We start from the raw sequence: 24,890 nt of genomic DNA on the forward strand, positions 1-24,890 counted from the left end.
CAGTTTACAGGAAGAATGAGCATCTGTGACCTTATACCTCCAGAAATAGCCACCATGGCCTCCTCTGCTGAAGAAGGCTTTGCTGCCTCCTGGGCTTATTTTCATCACAAAGGGCCCCATACTGTCCAAGGGCACGTCTGACTTAGGCCTGCAGGATGGGGAACACCACCTTTGTAGATTTACTTTCTTGGCCCCAATTCATCTCTTGCCACAAGCAGAAGTAGCAGCAGTCAAGGAACAGGAGGTTTGGTCTCAGTGCTGGCTTGGCCACTTATTCATTCCTTACCCTGCATGAGGACATTACTTGCTCTTGTAGACCTTTGTTTTTTTTTTTGTTTTTTTTTTTTTCTTTTGGAACCTGGGATTGAACCCAGGGGTGCTTATTTTGAGGCAGGGTCTTGCTAAATTGCATAGGACCTCACTAAGTTGCTGAGTCTGGCCTCAAGCATGTGATCCTCCTACCTCAACCTCCCAAGTCACTGGGATAACAGGTGTGAGCCACCACACCTGGCAAACTTTGTGTTTTTGAATAGTTCATTGGTGACATGGGATGAAGAATCAAATCTCAGGTTATTTCCTAAGATGAGGCCTGTGAAAATCTCCTTCACACAGCATGACATATTAAGATGCTCATATATGTTTGATGGATTCTCATCTTAAACAGTCACATGCCTTTATCAATTTAGTTGCAAATGCTAGAAAAGCCCCCCAAATAGTAATAGCTTTAAACAGAGAATTTATTTCTCTCTCTCATGTAATGGATAGCTGAAGGCAGGAGGTACAGAGCTGGGAGGTGACCCCACTCTGTCAGGCTCTCCAGTGCTTCCTATCTTGCTGCTCCTTTGTCCTCAGCCTATTGCCTTATGGTCCAAGATACTGCCCAGGCTGCTCCTACCTGCATTTCAGGCAGGAGGAAGAGGAAGGGCAAGAAAGCCTACAGTCCTCCCATTCAAGGACATTTCTTGGCAGTCCTGCATGACACACCTGCTTCATTTCACGGACCAGACCTTGTATATAGCTCACATGGACCTGCCAGGGAGGAGGGGCAATGGAAACTGAGCTGGGTGGCACTGGGCTAGTTAGTTATTGGATTCTTTTTCTAAGAAAGGAAGGGAAAAGATAAATCGGTTGACTTATTCTGACTCAGTGACCTTAACCGAATCACTTTTCCTCATTGGACTTTAGCTCCTCATCTATAGAAATCAGTGGTGGTGGGGGCACTGTTGGCATATTGAGTGATTCAGTTCTTCTCTGTGCCCAACTGTTCTATGCCATGTAGCACGTTTAGCATCTCTGGTTCCTGCCTATTAAAGGCCTGTAGCATCCCTAGGCATGGTGGCTGTTCCCAGGTTAATAACCCCACTCTTTTTTACTGCCTCTTGGGGACAATATTACCCCTATTGAGAGTCTGTGGACAAGACGGTTCTACAGTCTAACAGTGGCATTCTGTGCTCACCTTGATCCTGCGATGCTCAGGTCTCACTAACTTCACTGTCAGATGAGCAAGGGGAGGGGAGAGCACAGGAATGCAGATGTCTACTTCAGTTCTACTGACTTTGGTAGGCAGAGGGAAGGTCATTGGTTTCTAGGTGGTCAGAGAAAGGGAAAGGGCAGAACTTTCCATGGAATGGGAGGGAGTGGAGGCGTGAATCCAGAACACCTGGTCCCAACAGGGCCCCTTGCCCCTCCACAAGGCCTTTCACTCCGTCCCCAGTACGAGTGATGGAGAGAGAAGCTGGCACACCGGCCTGTGTCTTTCACGATGCCCTCATTACTAGCTCCCACATCCATTGGCAGGACCTCATAAGTGGGGCACACCTGACCTTTGGGTGGCAGTTGCTTTGTCTGGCATTGCTGATCAAAGAGCCAGGACCAGGAGGCCTTGGGACCTGGGCCAGTGCCCAGAGGCTCTGCCTCTTCTGCAGGACTCAGCCCCTGCCACCCCTGCCTTGCTGGGAGGGGGGCAGTCAGGTGGACCATGCTGTGCTCACCCCAGTGTCGGAGCCAGGGGCAGGACACGTGAGTCACAAGAGTCACATTGCTTGGGTCCAAAGATGGTTCTTCCACTTATTTAATTGTGTGACTTTAGACAAGTTGCTTGACCTTTCTGTTTTGTTAGTCCTCTCATTTGCAAAATGGAGATAATAATAGTCCATATTTTTCAGGGTTACTGTGAGGCATAAATGAGACAAGACGGGCAGAGAATAGAGAGTAGTGCCTGGCCTATAGTGGACATTCAGTAAACACTGGTCATCGATGTTCTGGGCGGGGCCCTTCCTCTCTCTTTGTTCTTGACTCTGGAGAGTCTGGTGCATACAAGTGGCTTAGAGGGCTTAAGTGGCTTGCCTGAGGTGCCACAGTCGGCCAGTGTGGTCGGGCCCTGCCTCCTGCCCAGCTTTAGCTCTCCACCACCCCATGGTGAAGAGGAGGGCTCCCCAGGAGGGAGGTAGCAACCTGGGGTGAGGTGTGCGTGGGGAGGGGAGGTGGTTGGAGGGGGGATGTTGGCACACAGCCGTCTGTGCTTGAAGCTTCACACCGTTGCAAGGCTGGTGAACAGGGAGATGGGTCTGTGGGTGTCCTTGCAGAAGGATAGAGTGGGATGGGATGGGGAGTGAACCTATGGAGGCCACATAGCAAGCTGAGCCAAATGGGTCTCCCCTCAGAGAGGATGTCTGAGCCCCCAGCTGCCCTACCTGTGCCTGTCACAAGTCCAGGAGCTCCTACCCCGTGGAGATCGTGATATCTCCTCCTGCCCACCTGTGCTCACTGGGCACTGGGTGTAGATGGAGAGGGAGGATCATGGCTGGGGACAGTAGGAGCTTTTGGCAGATGGGCTGGATCTGAAGTCAGGGGACTATAGAGCCAAGGTTGGTTCTGTCATTTATTATTGTTGAGTATAATATTTAAGCAACATAATAATTATAATGGTATCATTACAGATGCCAATGAATAATGAGTATGAATTAATAATGATAATAACTATTTTCTTTAGAGCTTACTCTGTGCCAGGCATTGCGCCAAGGGCTATCTACGAACGATCTACTTTACTCCTCCCAGTAGTCTTATAAGGAGGGTACTGAGTTCCGTTTTCAAAGGGGAAGCTGCACCATGAAGGGCTGTGGCTTGCTCAAGGTCATGCGGCAGGTAAAGGGGGAGGCTGGGACTGGATGCCTCATGTCCCCTCCGTGGCTACATGCTGCATCGTGGACTCTACCTCTCTGGACTTCTCTTTTCATCTGCATTATGATGGTTTTAAATACCCTTTTCAGGTGACATCACAGAGTAACAATTGGTTGAATGAGGGATGTGACAAGTACTTGTAAGTTCATTTGTTAATCAGTGATGTTTTATGGGGCCCATATCTCCTGCCGGTCACTCTCCTATGTACCAGAGATACAGCGGTGAACAGCACAGGCAGGGTCCCTGCTTGGGGGATCTGAACTCTAGCGTTGGCTCGGGAGACCTGCAATCACCAGATCAGTGAATAAACCAGGCCTGGGGTCCTCAGGGTGCTCAGTGCTCTGCATCAAATAAAAGACAGACGGGACTTCATATGGGTTGCTGGAGAGGAGCCCTGTGCACTAGTGATGCTGGGAGGTGAAGCCCAATGACTTCAAGGCCCTGTAAAGAGTTTTTCTGGAGAGGGTGGTGAGGAGGGTGTGACTGGGTGCAGGAAGTGGAGGGAAGAGCAGTCTGAGAAAGAGACTGAGGGTCAAGCAGGGCCCAAGCTGGGTGGGTCTTGTGGGTACTGGAGGGGAGTTTGAATTTTATTTTCGGGGCAATGAGAGCCTGGTTGTCTAAGTCAGATGTGTGTATACTGCAGAGAACTAGACCAACAGTGGAATAAACAAATGGAAGTTTATTTTTTCCTCACATAAAAAGAAAGGCTGAACTGGATGGCTGTCGATAGCGGCTCAGTGGCTTGACGACATTCCTGCCACTCTCTGGGCTTTCTGATCGGGTTGTGTGGCTGAGGCAGCTCTAAGCATTGCATCTACACGCAGGTCAATTCTGCTTGCTTCTCCTCCATCAGAACTCTGCACAGGAGGCTGGAAAAGGCAGCTGAGTGTGGGAAGGAGCTTTCCTGGCCCCAAGGTGGAGGCAGGAAGAAGAGCTGGGTCTGGAGGATGGGGGTGGGTGGGCAGTGGTGGCCGAACACCAGCTCCTCTCAAAGCTGCAGGATGCGGGAGGTGTCCATTGGGCTGGGCCCAGGTTCTGCATTTCAGACACACTCTCAGGAGATGAGGGCAGGGGTGGTCTGTTGCTCAGACTTTGAAGAACACAAGCAACACCACTAGAGAGTTGTAAGAAAGCGGAAGTGGATTCTGTGGCTCTGTGAAGATGCGAGGTGGCGGGGGCACCAGGAGATGTGTCAGGAGACCAGAAGTCATGGTCACTGGGGTTTGGGTAGTGGAAGGGGAGATGAGCTGGAGGTTGGGTTTAAAAAAATAATAAAAAACAAAATTTTAAATTGTAAAATGAATATAACATATAATTAGTCACTTTTAAGGGTGTACACTCTTCAGTGGCATTAAAAACACGCATTCACACTGTTGTCCAAACATCACCATCAATCATTTGCCGAACTTCCTCATTACCCCGAAAGGAAGCCCTGTGTTTGTTAAACCCTGTGCCCATTCCCTCCTCCCCACAGAGCCTCAGACAACTGCCATTCGACTTCCAGTCCCTGTGAATTTGGCTTCTCTGGGTACCTCCTAAGTGGAATCATACAGTGTGTGTGTCCATTGGTGATTGGCTTATCTCATGTATCATGATGTCCTCAGGGTTCATCCATGTTGTAGCATGCGTCAGAATTCCCATTTTTTTTTTTTTGGTATTGGAGTATCAAAGAACCCAGGGGTGCTTAACCGCTGAGCCACATCCCCAGCCCTTTTTATTTTTTGTCTTGAGACAGAGTCTCACTGAGTTTAAGTTGCTGAGGCTAGCTTTGAACTCACAATTCTTTTGCCTCAGCCTCCCAAGTCGCTGGGATAACAGGCATGGGCCACTGCACCTGGCAGAATTTCCTCTTTTTTTAAGACCGAATAATATCCCATTATACAAATAGACCATGTTTTGTTCATCCCCTCATCAGCTGATGGACACCTGGATTGTTTCTGTCTTTTGGTTCTGAAGGATAACGTGGCTATGAATGTTGGTGTGCAAGTATCTATTTGAGTCCCGTGGGTGATTCTGAAATGTTTTGGAGTAGGACCATCAGAAGATGCTGATGGCAGGAGGCAAGGACAGAGAAAGGAGTAAGAAGGACTCCCTGGTAGTAGTTGGGCAATTTATTAAGATGTGGAAAAAATTACAATATGCTTTATAAACATTGGGTAGTTGTTTTTCTTTTGTGGTGCTGGGGATTGAATCCAGGGACTCCAGGTAGTATTATTTTATTCAGAATTGCTAGTAGCCATGAAGGAACCAAAACATCACTTTAATAAGTGATACACCTGGGGCCTGGGTGCTCAGGTTTCTAGACTCTTTTAATGGCTGCCTGATTGAATCTGTAGTTGGCAAACCGTGCAGCCCACACCTGGTCTTGTAAGGATTGAGAACTATGAATAGTTTTCACATGTTTAAATGCAAAATGTAAAAAAAGAAAAAGACTATGTAGCTCTTCAGCTCAGACAGTTGCTCCATTTTGCCTCTTGGCCCACAAAGCCTAAAATATTTACTATCTGGCCCTTTGTAGAAAAACTTTTCTGACCCATGGCCTATATTAATTGGTTTGGCTCAAACTGAAGAGGACAGTGTGCTCAAGTGGAAATAAAAAAACCAAACCAAGCTGTCCTCACTACTGCTGACCTACTTCTGTAGAGGTTTTTTTTTCCTTTTTTTCAGTACCTGCTGGTCACAGGACACAGTAAACCATACTGCCCACCCTGAGCCCACCCACCCTCTGCAGTTCACTGCAATTAACAGCCCAGTCAGCTGAACTGGTGAAACTGATTAATGCCATTGCAGTGCTGTTTACCAGAACAAGTGATTTATTTAGCATCTAAATTTTAAATAGTGCCTAGGCTTCCTAGGATGCTGTCTGGTTTAGAGAATTACCTATAATAAATGCATGCAATAAATCCTTTCTTTTGAACCTAAAGAAAGGTATTCAAGTTTTATATGAGAAAAACCAGTTTCTCATCCTCGCTAAATACATGTTGTGTAAATAATTAAAAACAATGGCTTGAATGGGTGCTAAATTATCAACTTGCCAAAATGCAATCACGGCTCTTATTTTTTTCAATTAATCATGCAAAATATCCATTTACTGGCTTTTGCCTGGAGAGGCTTCTTCTCCACCCCTAAATGACCCAAGAACCCATGCCTCATACTCTATCCAGTGCTTATTCTGGCTTTGCACCTTTGCTTAGCAAGAGGACCTCTCCGGAGTTTCTTCCTTAGCTGAGAATATTGGTCCCAAGGTGACTTGCCAGTTCACCTGGTTGGCAGCCTCTGTCCCGTAAAATTCTCGCGATTAACAAATGTTTATGCAGCACTCCTATGAGCGGGACACTGTCCTAGGCACTCGGACAGGGAGCAAATCAGACAGGGTCCCTGCCCTCAGGATGCTGCGCGGAAGGGAGTTGTGTTCTGCTCTGGAATTCAGTGCGGTGCAGGGATCTCACTAGCTGGGTGTGTGCACGTCCAGGCATCTGGGAAAAGCTGCCCTTGGAAGGGGACCTCTAACAGGGTCTTGAATGCTGAGTTCACCCAGGCACACGGGCTGGGTTGGCGAGGGGCACTGCATGTGAAGGCCTGCAAGTGAGCAGGAGCTGAGGTCGCACCCTCTAGAGTCAGGTGGCCAAAGTCAGGGAGGTGTTGGGAGTGCAGGGACCATTCAGGAAGAGGCACCCGTAGGTGTACTGGGGCCCTGATTTCAGGGGCTTTGGGTACTTTGTAAGAGGGTTTGGGTGTGTATTTGTGGCCTCATTCTCAGGAATGCCAGCAGTGAGCAACTGTAGGGGGTGCCAGTCACAAAGACTTTAAGACAGTGGTGCCCCCAAAGTTGGGTTCTGCCCCCTGGTTCATGGTGTCCCCCAATTTTTCCTCTGAGGCTGACTCTGTGGAACCTGCAGGAGCAGAGGGCCCTGATAGCCTCATCTCCCCTGGCCTTCTGGAGTTCACTGAATAATTTGTCTCCTTCCTCCTGCCGGCTCGCCACGCCTTCTGATTTAGGAGCAGAATTCATTAGCACCTGCTCTGCACTCTCTCTGGGCATCTTCAAGGTGAGGATGATTTCTCTGAGTCATCTCCTTGGCTCAAAGAGGCTCTTGGCATAGTGTCTTGAATTTGGGCTTGGCCCTGGCACCCGGGTCTCCGCAATAGCAGCAGGAGGAGGTGTAGGGCAGGCCCTCAGGTTTGGTCCTGCATCTTCTATTGGAAATTCAGACCCCTGCCTCAGGGCCCCAAGCTTGACTCTCCAGGAAAGTAGGGTTTAGACGTGTTTCTAAGTGGTTCTTATGTATGTACAGTTCGAGGACTACCAAATAGGAGAGAAGTGCATTCGGGGGAGTTGGCCTAGGTGCCCTTGAATGAATTTCATGCATGTAGCACCCAGAGGTATGGGGTCTCAGTTCTGCTGAACTTTACCCAATAGTGTCCAGCTCTCCAGAGTTGCTGTCCACAAGGCTGTTGCTCCTTTCAGGACAGTGAATCTTTCTTCCTCCTCAATCTAAACCTCCTTCTCTGGGACTCCTCCTCTATGACTCTGGGTCTTCTACCCTCTGGAGCCAGCCCAGGCAAGCGTAGTGCTTCTTTCAGAGGGCAGCTCCTCAGACACCTGAAACCTGCTGTCACACCAAGATCCTTGGAGTTTGGAACAGTTTTTGTCTATTTTGCCCTCCTGGGGGTGTCTCTTGAGTAAGGACTGTGCTGTGAACCCTGTGTTCTTATTTAATCCTTCAACATTCTGATGAGGTTGACTTTATTATACCCATTTTACAGATAAGGAAACAAAGGTCCAAGGAGGCAAAGAGGCTTTACTAAGGTTACGTGGCTAGATGGTACCAGAGCTGGAATTCAAACCTAAGTTCAGCTGGACCACCATCGCTAGAGTGCCATTGTGACCTCCATTTTACAGACAGGAAAAGGGACGCTTAGAGAAGTTAAGGACCTACATAAGTCACCCCAGAGCAAAGTGGTAGAGCTGGATATGACCCCAGAGCCTGTATTCTTGGTCGTAACACCAAATACTGCCTTCCCACATTGTAACCATGCCCACATCAGAAGCCTTGCTGCCTCACACAGGGGCTGGCCACCTCCCGTGAGTAGTCAAAAGAAATATCAGGTAATAGGATTATTGATTTTTATTCATAGAACTTGACACTGCTCCTATCTAATATGACTTATGTGTGTATTTATGGACGAATATGCCCATCGGATCAAGGGGAATACATTTTTAACTTGACACACTGGGAGATAACTGAAGTCAGAGTTGCCTGGGGGCAGGGAGGACGTTTCCAACCATTCTCAGGAGTGACTGGTGGCCATTCAATACCACCAGGAGTGGTTTTCTTCTTTCTTTCTGGGATTGAACCCAAGGGAGCTTAACCACTGATTCACATCCCAACCCTTCTTTTTTTTTTTTTTTTTGCGGTGCTGGGGATTGAACCCAGGGCCTTGAGCTTGCAAGGCAGGCACTCTACCAACTGAGCTATATCCCCAGCCCCCCAACCCTTCTTTTTATTTTGGGACAGCCCTTGAACTTGCGATCCTCCTGTCTCAGCCTCCAGAGTCACTGGGATTACAGGCACACCCGACGCCAGTAGTGTTTACTGAGCACCCGGCTCGTGCCCAGATGTAGAGGTTTCCTGTACCAGATCCCGTGCTGTCCATCACAGTCAAACCCCCTTCCTTTGGGCTTACTCAGATTTTATTCTGGTATTGGGGGGGGCCATGTATTTCATGACTTCGTCTCCAGCTCCAAAGGTCAAATATGAATTGGTCTAGATTACTCATTTCTAATCACTGGTGACACATAATTCTGGTCTTCTTGCTCATGGTTGCTTTAGGTCTTGGTATGGGATGGGTGCTCAATGGCCAAGCCATTGGCCAATGAGACATTAGGAGGTTTGTACATGGAGGAGGAAGCACCTGGGAACAGTTGAATCACTTTTAAAGGATGCAAGAGTCCCTTCTTATCTTTGGATGTTATTGTGTGAGCATGGAATATTTGTCACCGTCCCTTTGTGACATTACTGGGTAAAGCCAAGAGAATATAGAGAAAGTGACCCAAAGCCCTGATTTTGTTGAGCCACTGAATTAACATAATCTAGATGTCCCCTGCCTCCTAGCTTCTTGTGTAAGATAATAAGTGTCCTTATTATATGAACAACTTCTAGTTGGTTATTCTGTTACTTAAACCCAAAGCATTATCCACCACATGACAGCCACGGATAACTCAGCACCAGCAGTATTGCTACAGGAATGTCCACATACTGGGAGAGAGAGGTGACGCCAGTTGGGAAGTGGGGTGTCCTACTCTGGGAGGCATTCTCAGAGGAGAAGGTGGGAAGGGAAGTGTGGGTGGGCTTCGATCACAGCAGGGATTCAGGGCTTGCACTTTGGAACCTGCTATCATTTACCAGCAGTGAGACCTTGGGAAACTGACTTAATGGCCTCAGTTTCCATATCTGTTAAGTGGGGATAGTAATAAGGCTTAAATAATAAGACTTAGTGAGGATTTGAAAGACATTTAGCATGATGATTGGCACATGGCAAGCTGTCAAATGAAAGTCATTGTAATGATTATTCCTGAGGCGTGAGCCACTGTGAGGACCCTGCCTGCAACCACACTTTGGCCAGCTGAAGCGCTGTCCTGCCTCTGTGCATCCAGGCTCATGGGGATATGAGGAAACCATTCAGCAAAGATCTGTCTTCAGGATGCTTGCTTCTTTTTTGCTTGTGTTATAATCTTAGTCTACACGCTTCCAGGTTTTAGGATCAGCTCTACCCTGGAACCCAGACTTCTGCCTTCATATATGTCCTGATCGAGTCCTCAGATGGTGTCTTTTTTTCTGGTCCTGAGTTTGGAATCCCGGTCTTGCAACTCTTGAGATGCCCTTCCGACCTGCCCAGTTGGATGCTTTGAGTATGAAACCTCCCTGCTAAGTTGCCCACGGGCAGCCTGATGGGTGCTCCTCTGCCTTCTGCCCCAGGTCTCAGCTGGAGAGAGGTCGAACACTGCTCCAGTGAGGGAGGCAGCTGAGCCTCTGACTGATCTTTAATTCATGGGGATTTTGCACTTCCTGACTTGAACAGGTCATTATAATATGAAAAGTTGAAATGGTTCACCATCAGGGAGGAATACAAAGCACCATTCAGCTGCCCTTGGTTGACTGAAGTGTGGACTGGGTTGCAGATGGCAGCTGGGCTGTCACACCTCAGTGGCTTTTGCACCTCTGAGAACTTTTCCAGCGAGCAGGCAAGTGGGTCTCCAGCCTCTCAGGTTGTGAGCGTCTGTGGGAGGGTGGGGCTTCCCCCTCTCTTCTTCCATTGCAATATTTTTAATATTCAGGTAAAATTGACATAAAGCGTGGCGAGGGAGCCTGAGGCAGGAGGATTGCAAGTTCAAAGCCAGCCTCAGCAACTTAGCGAGGCCCTAAGCAACTTAGCGAGGCCCTAAGCAACTTAGCGAGACCCTGTCTCTAAATAAAAAATGAAAAAGAGCTGGGGATGTGGCTCAGTGGTTAAGCACCCCTTGAGTTCAATCCCTGGTACCACAAAAACCAAAAACAAAATTGACATAAAGTCCACAGGCCCTTAAATGTACTGTATACTTGATGTATTTTTCTCTGTAGACACCCTAGTGAGCACTGTCCAGAGCAGGAGCTGGGACATTTCCATCACTCTGGAAGGTTTCCTCGTCCCCTCCCCTCCAGTAGCCCCCCTCAATCCAGCAGGTGCTCACAGCAATCAGCAATTCCTCTTGAACTTCCTGTGATGTGGCATCATATCACCATATCACGCACCTCCCGTGGTCCCCTCGGTAACTTCACTTATGTTTTGATCAATTTCACACAGTTGTCAGTCACTCTGAGGTTGGGCAGGGCTCCTCCCTGTTGCACATCACCAATGACAATCTGCTTTTTTCTCCTGAGATGGGAAAAGCCCTCAGATATGCCTCCTCTGACCAGGATCAGCAGGCTGGCCCTTTCCTCCAGGGGCAGTTGTGTGACATTCTTGGCTCTCGCCATCACAGGGTTCAGAGGAACTAGAAACAGGCAAGGGGGCTGGGTGTCCTATAAAAGGTTTTTGAGAAGTGGCCTGAAGTGAGGATATGCACTGGGGCGGTAGGGAGGGAGTGATCAAGCCGGAGACCCTGGAGAGGTCTGTGGCATAGGGGGTGCTCAGAGAACGTTCAGGATGCCTGAGTGGCAGTGACCAGGTGACCAGGTGTGGGCAAATTAGGCATTAGCCTGGACCCACACTGACAGGATCCCTGGACAGGTCCCATCCCTGCTGTCTGACAGGCTGACCTCAGGCGAAGTCGCTTTCCCCGCAAAGATGTCCTTCTTGCCTGCCTGCCTACACTATGTTCTTATTTACTGGGAACTTATATTGGGAAGCCCCGGGTGTGCAGGTGACATGTTAGCTCCACAGGTGTGGGCAAGGCACAGGGTCCCCCATCCCAGGAGCTCACTATCTAGACTAGACGCAGACAGATGGCCTGCAGGCCAGAGCTGGGCCTCACATATTCTTGCCTTGGCTCCCCTAGTTTAAAAACCTGGCAAATTGCTCATACAAATCAGACTTCTGGCTTCGCTGGACAAATCAGGAGATCTGGCAACGCGGTCTGCATTCCTAGCTGGCAGCATCTGGTGGAGTGAAGTGGCCATTCCCCTCCCAGCAGGCATGCGTCTTCTGGCTCCCCAGGCCCTGGCCCTCTGCGCTCAGCACTTACCTGTCAGTCGCCAACTTCATTTCTGCTCATTTAGATGGATGGGGAGATTGGCGAAGGCTCCCCAGGGCGGGGCAAAGCTGGAGCCGTCTTTTCAGGTGCGCCCCCCACCCCCATGTCTTCTCAGTCTCCTACTCCTCAGGATCAGCATGTTCATCAGATCCTCCCCAGAGGGAGAGTGACCGAGTGTGCTGCGGTTGCAGGGTGAGTGGCAGAGTGAGAGGCTGGCGGCACCAAGGCCTGTGGACATGGGTCTCAGAATGTGGACCACTTGGATCAGAATCACCCGGCGTTCTGGTTCAAAGTGCAGGCCTCCTGCTGCAGAGTCTGAGGGAACACTCAAAGAACCACAGTGAAGAGGAGGCTCGGGTTTGAAGGGCCGCGGGACCAGATGCAAATCATGTTTCCTAGCCAGTCTGGGGATCTGACTCCATGTTCCAGTCCCCCGATGGACCCCTGTTCTCAGCACTGCAAGCTGAGGCCCCCCTAGGAGAAGGGCACAAAAGCATCTTCTCCAGTCTTCCTGCCCCTGCACCTGGAGGAAAGGTCATACTGGCCTTTGCCAAGTCTTGTCATTTCCTGGAATCTTTGCACTGTCGCCCAGGCAGGGGGCCAACTCCAGGGAGCGGGACAGAAGCTGACAGGCAGGTAAGAGCCATCTTTTCTCTTTCTTAGCCAGGTGGCCTGGCAGTTGCTGGGTTCTGGCCAGGGGACTCGAATCATGGTCCTCTGTGTTATTTGACTTTTTGTTGCTGTGACAAAAATACCTGAAAAAAACACCTTAGAGGGGAAAAGGTTTATTTTGGCTTTTGGCTTCAGAGGTTCAGTCCATGGTTGGCAGAGTCCATTGCTCTGGACCCAAGGTGAGGCCAAATATCATGGTGGAAGGGAAGTGGTGGAGGAAGGCTGCTTGCCTCATGGAGGCTGGAAAGCAGAGAAAGCAAGGTGAAGGGGCTCCAGGAAAAATGCCCCCTTCCAGGGCACACCCCCAGTGACCCACCTCCTCCAGTCACGTCCCCACTGCCTACAGTTACCACCCAGTCAATCCATTCAAACTCGATGGACTGATTAGGCCTCAACCCTCGCAATCCAATCATTTCATCTCTGAACATTCCTGCATTAACACAGGAGCTTTTTTGGGGACACCTTCTATCCAAACCATAACACCCTGTGCTGGGAAAGAGGAAATTTGGGGATTTGTTCAAAGAGAAGATGCTTCCCTGCAGTGAGAGGGGCAGGACAGGAGCTTTGGACTACCTTTCCCTTTGGGAACTTCAACGACAAGTGTGGAGAGGCACAGGGGTGTCAGGGCAAGACTTGGGAGTGGGCAGTGCACAAGGAGGCACTCATTCTGAGGGTCTCACAGAGAACTCAGGAGTGACCCGGGGCACATGCCAATAATCCCAGTGACTTGGAAGACTGACAGGAGGATCGCAAGTTCGAGGCCACCCACAGCAACTTAGCAGGGAGACCCTGTCTCAAAATAAAAAATAAAAAGGGCTGGGGATGTGGCTCAGTGGCAGAGTGCCCTGGGTTCAATTCTCAGTACAGAAAAAAAAAAAAAAAAAGAGAGAGAGAGAGAGAGAACTCAGGTTCTTGAAGTAACCCCAAGAGCAAGTGCTTCCCTAAGAGTGAAGTGCTGAGGGAACAGGATATAGGAGGGTCCTGGAGTGCCCTCTTGTTCCTGCAAGCACCTGAGCGTCAGGCCCTCTGGGCTGGGCTCACTCATCTCGCTCCTTCTTACTGCACCTTACGGGGCTGGAGAGATGCGCTGGGTTTTCAGGCGCAGGAGGGGATGGAGCACGGAGAACAACCGCTCCTCGGGTAAGACCTCTGGTTCTCAACATGGCTGCACATGGGAAGCCCCTGGGATCTTCAGAATTTCCTGCTGTGTGAGCCTCACCCTGTGGAGATTTGGATTTAATAATTCTGGGGTGCAGCTGACTGTTAGGGCTCTTAAAGGCTTCCCAAGCATTTTAACATGCAGCAGCGTTTGAGAACCTCTGGTCTAGATGGAGCAGGGTGGATGCTAGTCTCTGTTTTTCCTTTCCTGGTTTTAACTGTGAACCACAGACTAACAAGCCTGACACAGACTTCTGTGGGAATGCTGAGCGCAGACCACAAAGTGGACAGGATGTGAGCATAGAAAGAAGCAGAAGGTTCAAACGCCCAGTCTACGCCAGATGCATCTTGTCCATTACTTAACAACCAACCCTGGAGGGCCTTGTTCTCAGACTCGGATTAGAGACAGAAACCTGAGTCTTGGCCAGTTTGAGGATGATGCCCAGGTGGAATAATGGAGCCTTAAATGAAATTCACATGTGACAAGAAGCTGGTCAGAAAGAAGGTCACCCTGTTACTTGCAGATTGATTTCCCAAAGTATTTCTGAGGTCAGCCTCCCTAGTGTGATAGAGGGGACTCCTTGCCTCCAAATAAACACACACACACACACACACACACACAGAAAGGTGCATGCACAGACACACAGATGCACACCTGACATGATTCTACCAGTTAGGTCATTACATTCAACCAGGAAGTCTTCATGGAAGGGAAAATGGGAGAGGCTGTTCAATCTGTCGCATTGTGTTGTGGATTAGTGAGTGACTTTGTGGGGACTTTATCCCAGCATCCTTGGTGAGACTTGGATAGAAGGTGTTATTTAATGGGTAACTTATGCAAAACAATTGCCACTCTGGCTTCCAAGTCAGATGACAGTGCTGTGAGCAGCATTTTGCTGTTGTGGCAAAAGTCCGCTTCATACTGCACTTTCTGCTTTCTCAGGGAGGCTGGTGCAGGAGCTGAGGGCGGGAGGAGAGCACCAGGCCCGGTTGGGACACCTGCCGAGTCCTGCACAGCCGCTTCCTAGCTGCGTGGGTGGCACTGGGCAAGTTCTGGTTTCCTCATGTACATCTTGGGGGCTTCTCCTGCTGTGAGGGAGTGATGGAACTGGATTTATGCCGCCTCCTGAAACAGAACCAAATAGACAACAGCCTCGAAGTAATGGTTTTCAAGACTGGTTGCAGATCAGAAAGTTCAGGACTCCAGAAAGCTTTATGTTTGTTTCTGCTTATGCCTTGTCATAGAGGGGTGAACTGAGACCAGGAGGAATAATATTGCAAGGTTCTTCTACTGAGTGTCAAGTGGTCAACATCACTGGTTAGTGGACTGTGGAAAGGTGAAGGTGTCCACCATAAATGCTAAAGCAACACCTAGGAGAACCAAGAGGAGCATCTCATTAACCCACAGAGGCAACAAGATAGAATTGTCAAAGATAAGCTAAAGGAAAGCAGACACAGGGAGTGACAAACAGATAGAACAGAAAACAGACAACGAAACGGCAGACTGCTCTAATCTAACCATAATCAATAATTATATTAATTGTAGGTGGTCTGAATACCAGTTAGAACTGGTCAAGTTGGGTAAAAAAGCAAGACTCTTTAAACCTCACAGAAACACACTTGATAAAGACAAATATATTCAAAGTAAAAGGATCGGAAAAGATATACAGTCACTAACACTAATCAAAAGGAAGCTGGAGCTAGGAGTCGCAGTGCATGTCTGTAATCCCAGAGACTCTGGAGGCTGAGGCAGGAGGATCACAAGTGTGAGGCCAGTTTCAGCAATTTAGTGAGACTCTGTCTCAAAAAATAAAAAGGACAGGGTTCTTTAACTCAGGGATAGAGCACCTCTGGGTTCAAATCCCAGCACTACAATAACTAACTAACTAACTAACTAACTAAGGAAGCTGAAATGACTGTTTATATCAGACAAAGGAGATTTCAGAGCAAAGACTTTTACCTGGTGAATCTAAATCTATAGCTCGATCTCTATTTCTGTAATGCAGGAAGCAATGACTCTTGCTTGCCTCATGGGGTTTTGGTGAAACCCAAGTGAGGTAATATCTGGGAAAGCGCTTCATAAACTATAAAACTTGTCGCAGGTGAAACTGGTCCTCAATTCTTAGAGGTTGGACCATCTGAGCCCTTAGGAAGAATTAGGTAGGCAAAGCTGAATTGTTTGGCTCTCCAGAAAAAAAGGAAAAATCAAATAGTGGTCCAAGGAAGGCAGGGTTCGGCTGGCTGGAGTAGGGCCCAGAAACATCAGTGACCCAGCCAGCACCTCCCAGCATCTGGGTAATAGGGGGCTTCCTCAGCTGCGGGGGGAGACAGGACTGGACAGAACCTGAATCCCATGAACACTGGGTGCTCTGGTCATGTCAGCAGGTGCTGACTAAAGGGCAAAGTAAGACACCGAGTGGATGTGCTATGTTTTCTGAGCGTTTCTCATTTGTTAGTCTCATTTGGCTGGGTTGACGTCATCATCCCCACTTAGCAAGTGAGGCAGTGGAAGCTTACATCTCAGAGCCATTAGACCACTGAGTCAGGGGTTGGACCAAGCCAGTCTCGACCAGAACCCTAGTCCTAGTCCTGACCATGAGGTGAGGGGTGGGGAAGGCTTGGAGAGCCAGAGGCGTCCATCTAGAATCTGAAGAAGGAGTCGGGGAGGAGAGAGGTGGCAAGCTCCTCTGCTCCCCTCTCCAGGCAGGCCTTGCTCTGCTCCTTACCTGCCTTCAGCAAGGGCCAGCAGGGACCAGCCACCTGGAAGGAGCTGGTCCTGGGTGGCAGTGGAGACCGGGGCTGCACCAGGTTCCCCTGATGGTCCTCTAGGTCCTTGCAGTCAGGAGATCCAGTCCTGCCTCTGAGTCACCCTGAACCTTGACTTTCTCATCTGAAGAATGGGATCAAACTCTGACCTCTAGGGATGTCCGGGGCTCTGGGAGGGTGCTGACACATGGCGGGGACTCACTGCCATCCCTCTCTCTCTGCCCCACCCCACTCCCGTGCCTGCTCTCTCCTCTCACTCCATGATATCTGTCCCCTTCAGACTCTTCCCTCCCTCTCCAAGGCCAGCTTGGAGTCGGGTGGCTCTGTCCCACCAGGGGATAGGTAGAAGGATTCTCCTTCATGACCCTTGAGAGGCCACACTGGAAGGTAGTGGTAGGGACAGGGCCAGAGGAGGCATGAAGTCTATGATAGAGTTTTTGGTAGTATTTCATTTTTTTAAAGGTAAAAATTGCATAATATGAAATAACCATTTTTAAGTGTGTAATTCAGTGGAATTTATTAAATTTACAATGTTGTACAACCACCAGTCTCAAAACCACTAGTTTCAAAGTTTTTTTTTTTAATTAATTTATTTTTTTATTGTAAACAAATGGGATACGTGTTGTTTCTCTGTTTGTACATGGCGTAAGGCATACCATTTGTGTAATCATAAATTTACATAGGGTAATGTTGTTTGATTCATTCTGTTATTTTTTCCCTTCCCCCCCACCCCTCCCACCCCTCTTTTCCCTCTATACAGTCCTTCCTTCCTCCATTCTTGCCCCCCTCCCTAACCCTAACTCTAACCCTAATACTAACCCCTCCCACCCCCATTATGTGTCATCATCCACTTATCAAAGTTTTTTATTTTTTTAGTCATCCCAGAAGAACATCCCACACCCATCCTGTAATCACTCCCAGTTCCCCTCATCCCATGGCAACATAGTCTGCTTTCCCTCTTTATGGATTTGCCTAGTCTGTTCATTTTGATAAAATGAATCATTCAGTATTTGGTCTTTTGTGTCTGGTCTCTTTCACTTAGCACCATGTTTTCAAGGTTTATCCATGTTGTAGCATGTGTTAGTACTTTGTCCATTTTTATGGACAGATAATATTCCATTGTATGGACATACCACAGTTTCCTTAACCATTGAGAGACACTGGATTGCTTCCACCTTTTAACTATGGTGGATAGTGTTCCTATTTTTTGTGAGCAAGTGTCTATTTGAGTATCTCAATTCTTTTGAGCATAAATCAAGGAGTGCAGTTGCTGGGTGGTACGGTAACTCTATGCTTAACTTCCTTTTTAATATATTTTTTAGTTGTAGGTGGATACAATACTTTTATTTTATTTTTATGTGGTGCTGAGGATGGAACCCAGGGCCTTATGCATGCTAGGCGAGCATTCTACCACTGAGCCACAACCCCAGCCCACTATGCTTAACTTTTTGAGGAGTCACTAAGCTGTTTTGCACAATGATTAAAAATCTTTTAGCTCTTAGATTATATTATTCAGCGTGCAAATACATCACTATAGAAAATATGGAAATTGTTTTTTAAGATTTTTTTAAATTTAAAAATTTTATTTCTTCTAATTGTACATGACAGTAGAGTGCATTTATACATTTTGATAGATCATACATAAATACAGTGTAATCTCTCATTTTCCTGATTATACATATTGTAGGATTATATTGGTCATGTAGTCAAACATGTGCACGAGATAATAATGTCTGTTTTGGAAATTGCTTATGGTGCAATTTAAAAATGTTTTAAAGCAATTTTTAAAAATAAAAAAATGTATATATATATATAAATGCATGGTTATTGTAACAATTCAAATACAGAAAATTCTAGAAAAAAGTCTCTTATCTGCTTCCTGCTTCCCTGAGGCTGATTAGTGTTAATCCTTTATTGTGTATCCTTCCAGACATTTTCTAGACATTGTTAGCTTGTGATTTTTTTTTACACAAATGTCACACTGTTCATATTATCTTGCTTTGAATCTTCCAACCCATTTCTCGTGAATTTCAGTTGTTCTAGGAATTGTCCTAGAGCTGGGTGGAGGGTTCTTTGCAGAGGGCTCCTCAGATCTGAGACCTGTCCTTACCTTGTTTAAGAGTCTAGAAGTTCAGGCCTCAGACTGGACAAAGCTGTCTTTGGGAGGTTAGGTGATGAATGTATTATAATTTTCCTTTTGCTATCTGCATGTATGAATTCTTTATAAAATGAATATGAATAAGAAAAAAAAAAAACTGGGGAGAATTGAGGGCCTGCAGGCTCAGCGCCCAGCTTGTATCTTAATTTAGCACTTACTTCATTCTTCCTCGTTGCATAATGAGTTGTTTATCTGTTTGCCTCCCTTGAGGGCGGACAGGCTTATTCATCTCCCTGCCCTCTCCACTCCTCCCCTGAGCAGAGCTGAGCCCCATGCCAGGCACACTGGTAGTTAGCTCAATGAGCAAGTGTCCCCTCCAGGCTCCTGTGGAGGCTGCAGAGGAGAGGCTGGGTCCCAAAGACCGTCGAAGACCTCAGCTCAGGCTGGCAAAGGGGAGTGCATGAGTGTGGGAGTCTGAGTCCCCAGGACTGGCCTAGGGGTGGTCATACTCTCTGCAGAAACAATGGGCCTAGCCCGCCTGGGAAGCTGTGTGTGATCGCAGGTGCATGTATTCCTGGGGACCCCAGGCAGGGGTGGCAGGCGGCACCGAGCTGAGGATGTAATTAGTGCTGCCAGGAACAGGAAGTAGGAGAGGCTTGGAGGCTCAGGCCCTCTTTCCAGAGAGATATAAATAGCCTGTGTCTGGGCGGAGGTGGAGAGCCATACCCAGGACTGGAGGTGCGAGCAGTCAGTGCCCGGGGCGCAGGGCGGTGTCTTCTTGGGCTTGTCGGTCTGGGCTGGGAAGGTGCAGGGGGAGTGGCCCTGAGGGGAGGGACATGTGGTCTGTGGCCAAGAGGGTGCCTGGCAGAGGCCCTTCTTCCCCTGACTGGGGCTCCCCATCTGTCTGCACAAGACTGGCCCACAAGAGCCAGTTTCTGATGCCCCCAGCTCCCTGCCCATCCCAGCCTCCTGCCTCCATTTTTCCCCTGAGGAGCAGGTTGTTCAGGGTCGGGTGGGATCCCTGACATCAGGATCATTTATAGCATTTCTTCAGGAATGGGCCTGATGGTGCTGGGCAGCTCTGAGCCTGACTCATCCAAAAATGCTTTATAAATAGCCTGGTGGAGGGACGTGGGCTGTCTGCCCGGCCCCCCACATTCAGAGCAGGTGGCAGCACTGAGGTCCTGCAGGTTCCTAGCACGGAGGCCCCCACTCTGGTGGAGACTCAGGGCCAGGCGTGCTGGGAGGGAGCTCTGCCGGCCTCTGGGGAGTGGAGCTGCAGAAGGTCCTGGGGCACTCAGAAGTCTTCCTCTCAGATATGATGTCTGCATCCCAGCCTCTGTGGGGAGCGTTGGGCATTTCTGGTTGGTCACGCTTAGCCAATATGAGCTATACTTGCTGGGCAACCCAGGATGAGTCACCTCTCCTCTCTGGTCTCAGAACCCTCATTGGTAAAATGAGAAGGTTGAACTAGGTGAGTACTAAGGCCTGGTTGTTACATTTTTTTAAGCTTCTTGCTGGGTACAGTTTGGCACTGCTGAATGAGACACTGCCAATATTTACTAAGCCCCTAGGTACCTGTACTGTGCTAGGAACTCCCACAAGAGCATATTTTAGTAAGACTCATCTACTCCTGGTTGGTCCAGGGGTTGGGGCCTTTGCCGACAAGTCACTGTCAAGATCTGGTGCCAGGCCTCAGCTGCGTGGGACCTGGTTATTCAAAGGACGAACAGGGGAGTGTGGCAGAGGGCCAGGAGGTGGTGGACAGCACCTGACACTGTCGGGGAGGGCCCTGTGGGTTCTGATGCCTGCTCGACTTTGCCCCACAGCCCAGTCACCAGATGGGCCCCAGGACTTGCTCAAGGTCAGACCCAGGCATTCTGATTTCCAGGCCAGTGTTCTTGGGAGGAGGGATCATTATTTTTCTCTTTCTATTTAGAAAAATCTGATGTTGATGAGATGGTGCCAGCATCTAGGTACCATTGGGCAGAGGAGACAGGCTCTGTTTGTTCCTGCTCAGGGCCTACTCAGGAAGGGGAGGACACTGTGACACTTGACAGGGGGTCTGGCCCATTTGAACTGTGAACAAGTGGCTGGACCTTCCTATACCACAAGGGGTGTGTGTGTGTGTGTGTAGGAGGATAGTCACCCACACATGGAGGCATGAGCTGGATAGGCAGGGTCTAGATAGGCAGGGCAGGTGGACACAAGGCACTTTGAGGCCCAGTACAGTAACTGGGAGGCCTGGGGTCAAAAGCATGTGCTTGGATAGGGCTGATTATTGTCTCTGAGAAAAAAGAGACCTCTGGCCACTTAGCCACAGAAGGCAGCCTAGGGCCTCTTTACAGATTGGCAGAGTCTGGGTGCTCATAACTTGTGAGGTGTGAGGTCCTGTCCCCTGGTGCATGGTCTCAAGTGCATGGTGGTAGTTTCCAGCATGGTAGTGCATCAGTGTCCTGGAGGAGTTGATATATAACACATGTTTGGAGTCCCACAGCTTCCTGGATGGGACTTCCTGGGTGGAGACCAGGAGTCTCTGAGCCACCAAGCCTTCACAGCAGCTGGATGTTCTGACCTTATATGACAGGGCTCAGTATAACCCAGCTCCCCTTTCCCTTCCCCCAGCATTATGCCATTTAGATTTTGAGCACTTTGTAGTCACTGACGTAAGAATCAATAGATGAGGAGCACCCAGCCTCAGGACTCATGAATACCAAGTTTAAGAAATTGACTTAGCAGCTATGACAACCTGGACAAATGACTTCCTTGTAAATCACTAAAGAAACTAGTAAAAAATCATGCTTTGAGGAATTGAGGTGCTGAAAGGGTTTTGGTTATCTTTTGAGGTCAACGGCATCAGAAGGTCTTTAACAAGGAGCTGGGTTCCTGTCAGTCAGTCCAGCTCAAATGGCCCCCAGTCATGGGAATCCAAAACTCTGATTTGCCCTCTGGCCTTGAGTTAGTCTCTAACCCTTTCTGGGCCTCTCATTTAAAAAGTGAGGGAGCTGGACTTTTAAGTCCCCCCTGACCTGATAGGTTACCATACCTCAAAAGACCAGAAGTAGCCTAGTTTCTGGCATCCAACCTCATTCTGACTGTTTTGTTGCCTTGGAGTTCCCCTTCTTTTTCACTCCTCCCCCAAACCTTCCCCCCTCCTCTCCTCTCTCCTAGTCTGTTGGAGGGGTGATTGCCTTGGCTGATGAGAAGGCCTCCTAGCCACAGAGCCAGGACAGTTGATGGGAGGGAAGAAGTGAGTTGTGGACAAGCTCAGACAGTGGCAACTGGCCAGGGGGCCACTGCAAGTTTGGGGGACTCTTCAAGGAGGGTCCAGGGCAGGGGAGGCTGCCAGGAACCCATCCTCAGGGCTAGGAATGGGGTTGGAAGGGCTCTTCCAGGTTAATTATTACAAAAGTCCCGTGGAGGGCGTGGCCTCCCAGGAGCACAGTAGCCAAGTGTTAATGTACAGGACTCTTCTGCAGACAGACGGGGTTAGGATGTGGTGGACCAGAAGCCATTGATGCCACCTCCTGAGGACCATACATTGCATTTGAACTATTTCCAGCTCTCACAAAACCCACAGAGAGGATATCATTTGCCCCCCTTTACAGATGAGGATAGCAAGGCCCAGGTTGCCTACCTTGCCCACAGCCCCACAGCTGTGAGAGGCAGAGCAGAACTTGAGCTTGGGAATGGTGACTGTAAACACACAGGGTTCCTTCAGCACCAGGCACCTGCTCTTTCGTTCTGAGCATCCCTCTCCTAAAGCATGGTGACACCCATCTGCCCAAGGCTCTGCAAATATCTTCCCAAGGTCAGGGATATGTTCACATAAATGAACATGCATGAAGGAAATGTGATTTAGAATAAAACTGTACTGGAAAATTTGCAGCATACTAGGATAACCCAATAGAACATCAGTAGGATTTGGAGCTGAGGCCCTCTTGGTTGGTTGCTGGGGAAATTGAGGTGAACAAGCTCCAGCTTTTGGCCTCGAGCTCACTGGTTGGTTGCGTGGGAGGCTGGCTGCAGGATCCGTGAAGTGCCTCCTATTTCTGGGGTGGAGGATTGGCATGCTGGAGGCAATCAGGGAGGGATCCCCAAAGAGGCAGAGCCTGAGTTGTTTCTGAAAAGATAGGGACTTTAAGGGGCAGTTAGGGGTGGGAGAATAGAGTTCTAAAAACTGGAACTGCATATGTTAAAAGCTCAGAGAACTGGAGAGATGTGCAGAGTGGGGGAAACTGGGAGTATCTCCCTGGAGTTGGAGGATGGGGCAGGTGAGAAGATGGGGTACCAGAAACAAGAGACAGGCAGGGCAAGCATAGATGGCTGAATGGGGGAGAGTATGTGTCTGAGACTTTCTGACTTTGGTTGAGCCTCAGTTTTTAGCTATGAAGTGGGGAAAGTGAGGCTTTCTGTGTGAGGTTGTTGTGGGATTTAAACTTGATAATAACCTAACACGGGTGGCACCACACCTGACATAGGTTCAATAACTGGTTGTTGCTATTATAGCTATTGGTGATGATGGTAATAATAACTGGGTTCTTTAATTTCCTTTTAGTCTATTTTCAGCATAGAAGCAAGGATGATTCTATTAAGGCATGTGGTGGATTATGTTCCTCCTCTGGTCTCAAGGCTCTTTGGGTTCTGTCTCATTATGGTGAAAGCTAGGGTCCTTAGTAGCAGTCTTTAAGCCCCCATGTCACATCACAGCCCCTAGTCTCTCTCCCCACGTGTCTGATGCTGCTCCCCTTCCTCCCTCTGGCCTCACTGGACTCTTTGCTGTGCCTTGAACTTGTCAGGTTATTTCTGCCTTGTGGCATTTGTGCTTGCCATTCCTTTTGACTGGGATGCTTGGTTTTAGTCATCTTTTCATTACTATGACCAAAAGACTGGATGAGAAAAACATAGAGGTGTAAAAGTTTATTTGGGGATCATGGTTTCAGAGGTTCGGTCCACAGATAGCTGATTCCATGGCTCCTGGCCCAAGGTGAGGTAAAACATCACGGTGGAAGGGTGTGGTGGAGGAAAGCATCTCAGGACATGGCAACCAGAGCTCTGCTCACTAGGGACAAAATATAACTCCCAAAGGCATATCCCCAGTGACCTACTTCCTCCTGTCACATGCTACCTGCCTATAGTTACCTCCCAGTGAATGCATATCAGTGGGTCAATCCATGATTAGGTCATACCTCTCATAATCAAATCATTTCACCTCTGAATATTCTCGCCTTTTCTCACACATGAGCTTTTGGGGGACACCTCATATCTAAACCATAACGTGGTCCTCTTCAGGTCTCTGTACAGCTCCCTCCTCCTGAGCTCCTTTCAGGTCTTCACCCAAATGTCCTTAATGAGGACTATGGCCATGCTACCTAAAATTGCAAACTGGCCTTTGTCCCACACCAGCTTCCCCCACCTACCTCCCCACTTGATATCCCTTCTTAGCATTTATTTATTTATTAGCATTTATCACATATGTTTACAATACTTCTTGTTTGTCCCTCCCACTAGAATCTAAGGCCCATGAGAACAGGGCTTTCTGTCTATTTTGTCCTCACCATATCACTAGCACATAGCTCAGAATTGGTGCTCAAAAATATGTGCTGTTATTTTTATATGATTTCTGGCACGTGGGCCATGTGTGGCCCATGACCAAGGTCTCCAAGGTGACTGTGCTTTGGGAAGCCATTTCCTCCTGTTCCTCTGTCTCCACCAAGCCCAGGGGCTCAGGCAGCTAGCTGACAGCTTTGGACCTCCCTACAGGCATTTCTGCTTTCTTTCTTCCCTCCAGGGCTCCCTCCCACCAGGAAACTCAGTGAGCACTGGAGGCGGGTGGCTGGCACCTCATGTGCCATTCGCTCTGGAGGAATTTCCCTATATCACAAGGCAGCAGGGTGTCTGGGAGCTCTGGAGCCTGGGTGGCCTGATTTAGATCCTGGGAGTGGGGTGCATCTGCAGGCTCCTCCTCCAGCTGGAACTCTGGGTTGAGGTGCTCTCTCCAAAGCCTCCCTGGTCCTGTGCATCTGCCCCAGGGTGCTGCTCTTTCCAGAGCTCTGGGCTGTGTCCAAGCATGCAGCAAGGTATTGTGGTCCCTTGGTTACTGCTGGCCTGGCTCCTCTTTCTTTACAGTACTTCCTAAGCCAGCCTTGGGCTCTCCTTCCAAGAGCCTCAGTCTCAGCCCCTATCAAACCTTCTGGGCCCAGGTCTCACATGCTTATTGTCTGGCCTGTTGGAGTTGCTGACATTTCAATACAGTCCCCATACATCATGGTCCCTTTGTGA

The 24,890-nt window shown here is 48.8% G+C and overlaps 1 protein-coding gene across 1 annotated transcript in view; it reads left to right on the forward strand.

Moving 5' to 3' along the window:
- The first annotated feature begins 19,732 nt into the window (after positions 1-19,732).
- The window catches only part of Golga7b (golgin A7 family member B), a 36,512-nt gene continuing 31,354 nt past the window's right edge, over positions 19,733-24,890 (forward strand). Inside the window, exon 1 of the mRNA XM_047552649.1 lies at positions 19,733-20,082. The gene's annotated coding sequence lies outside the window, so the exon portion shown is untranslated. The remainder of the gene's footprint in view (positions 20,083-24,890) is intronic.

The sequence above is a fragment of the Sciurus carolinensis genome, chromosome 5 (assembly GCF_902686445.1).
Source record: "Sciurus carolinensis chromosome 5, mSciCar1.2, whole genome shotgun sequence".
Taxonomy (NCBI): Eukaryota; Metazoa; Chordata; class Mammalia; order Rodentia; family Sciuridae; genus Sciurus; species Sciurus carolinensis.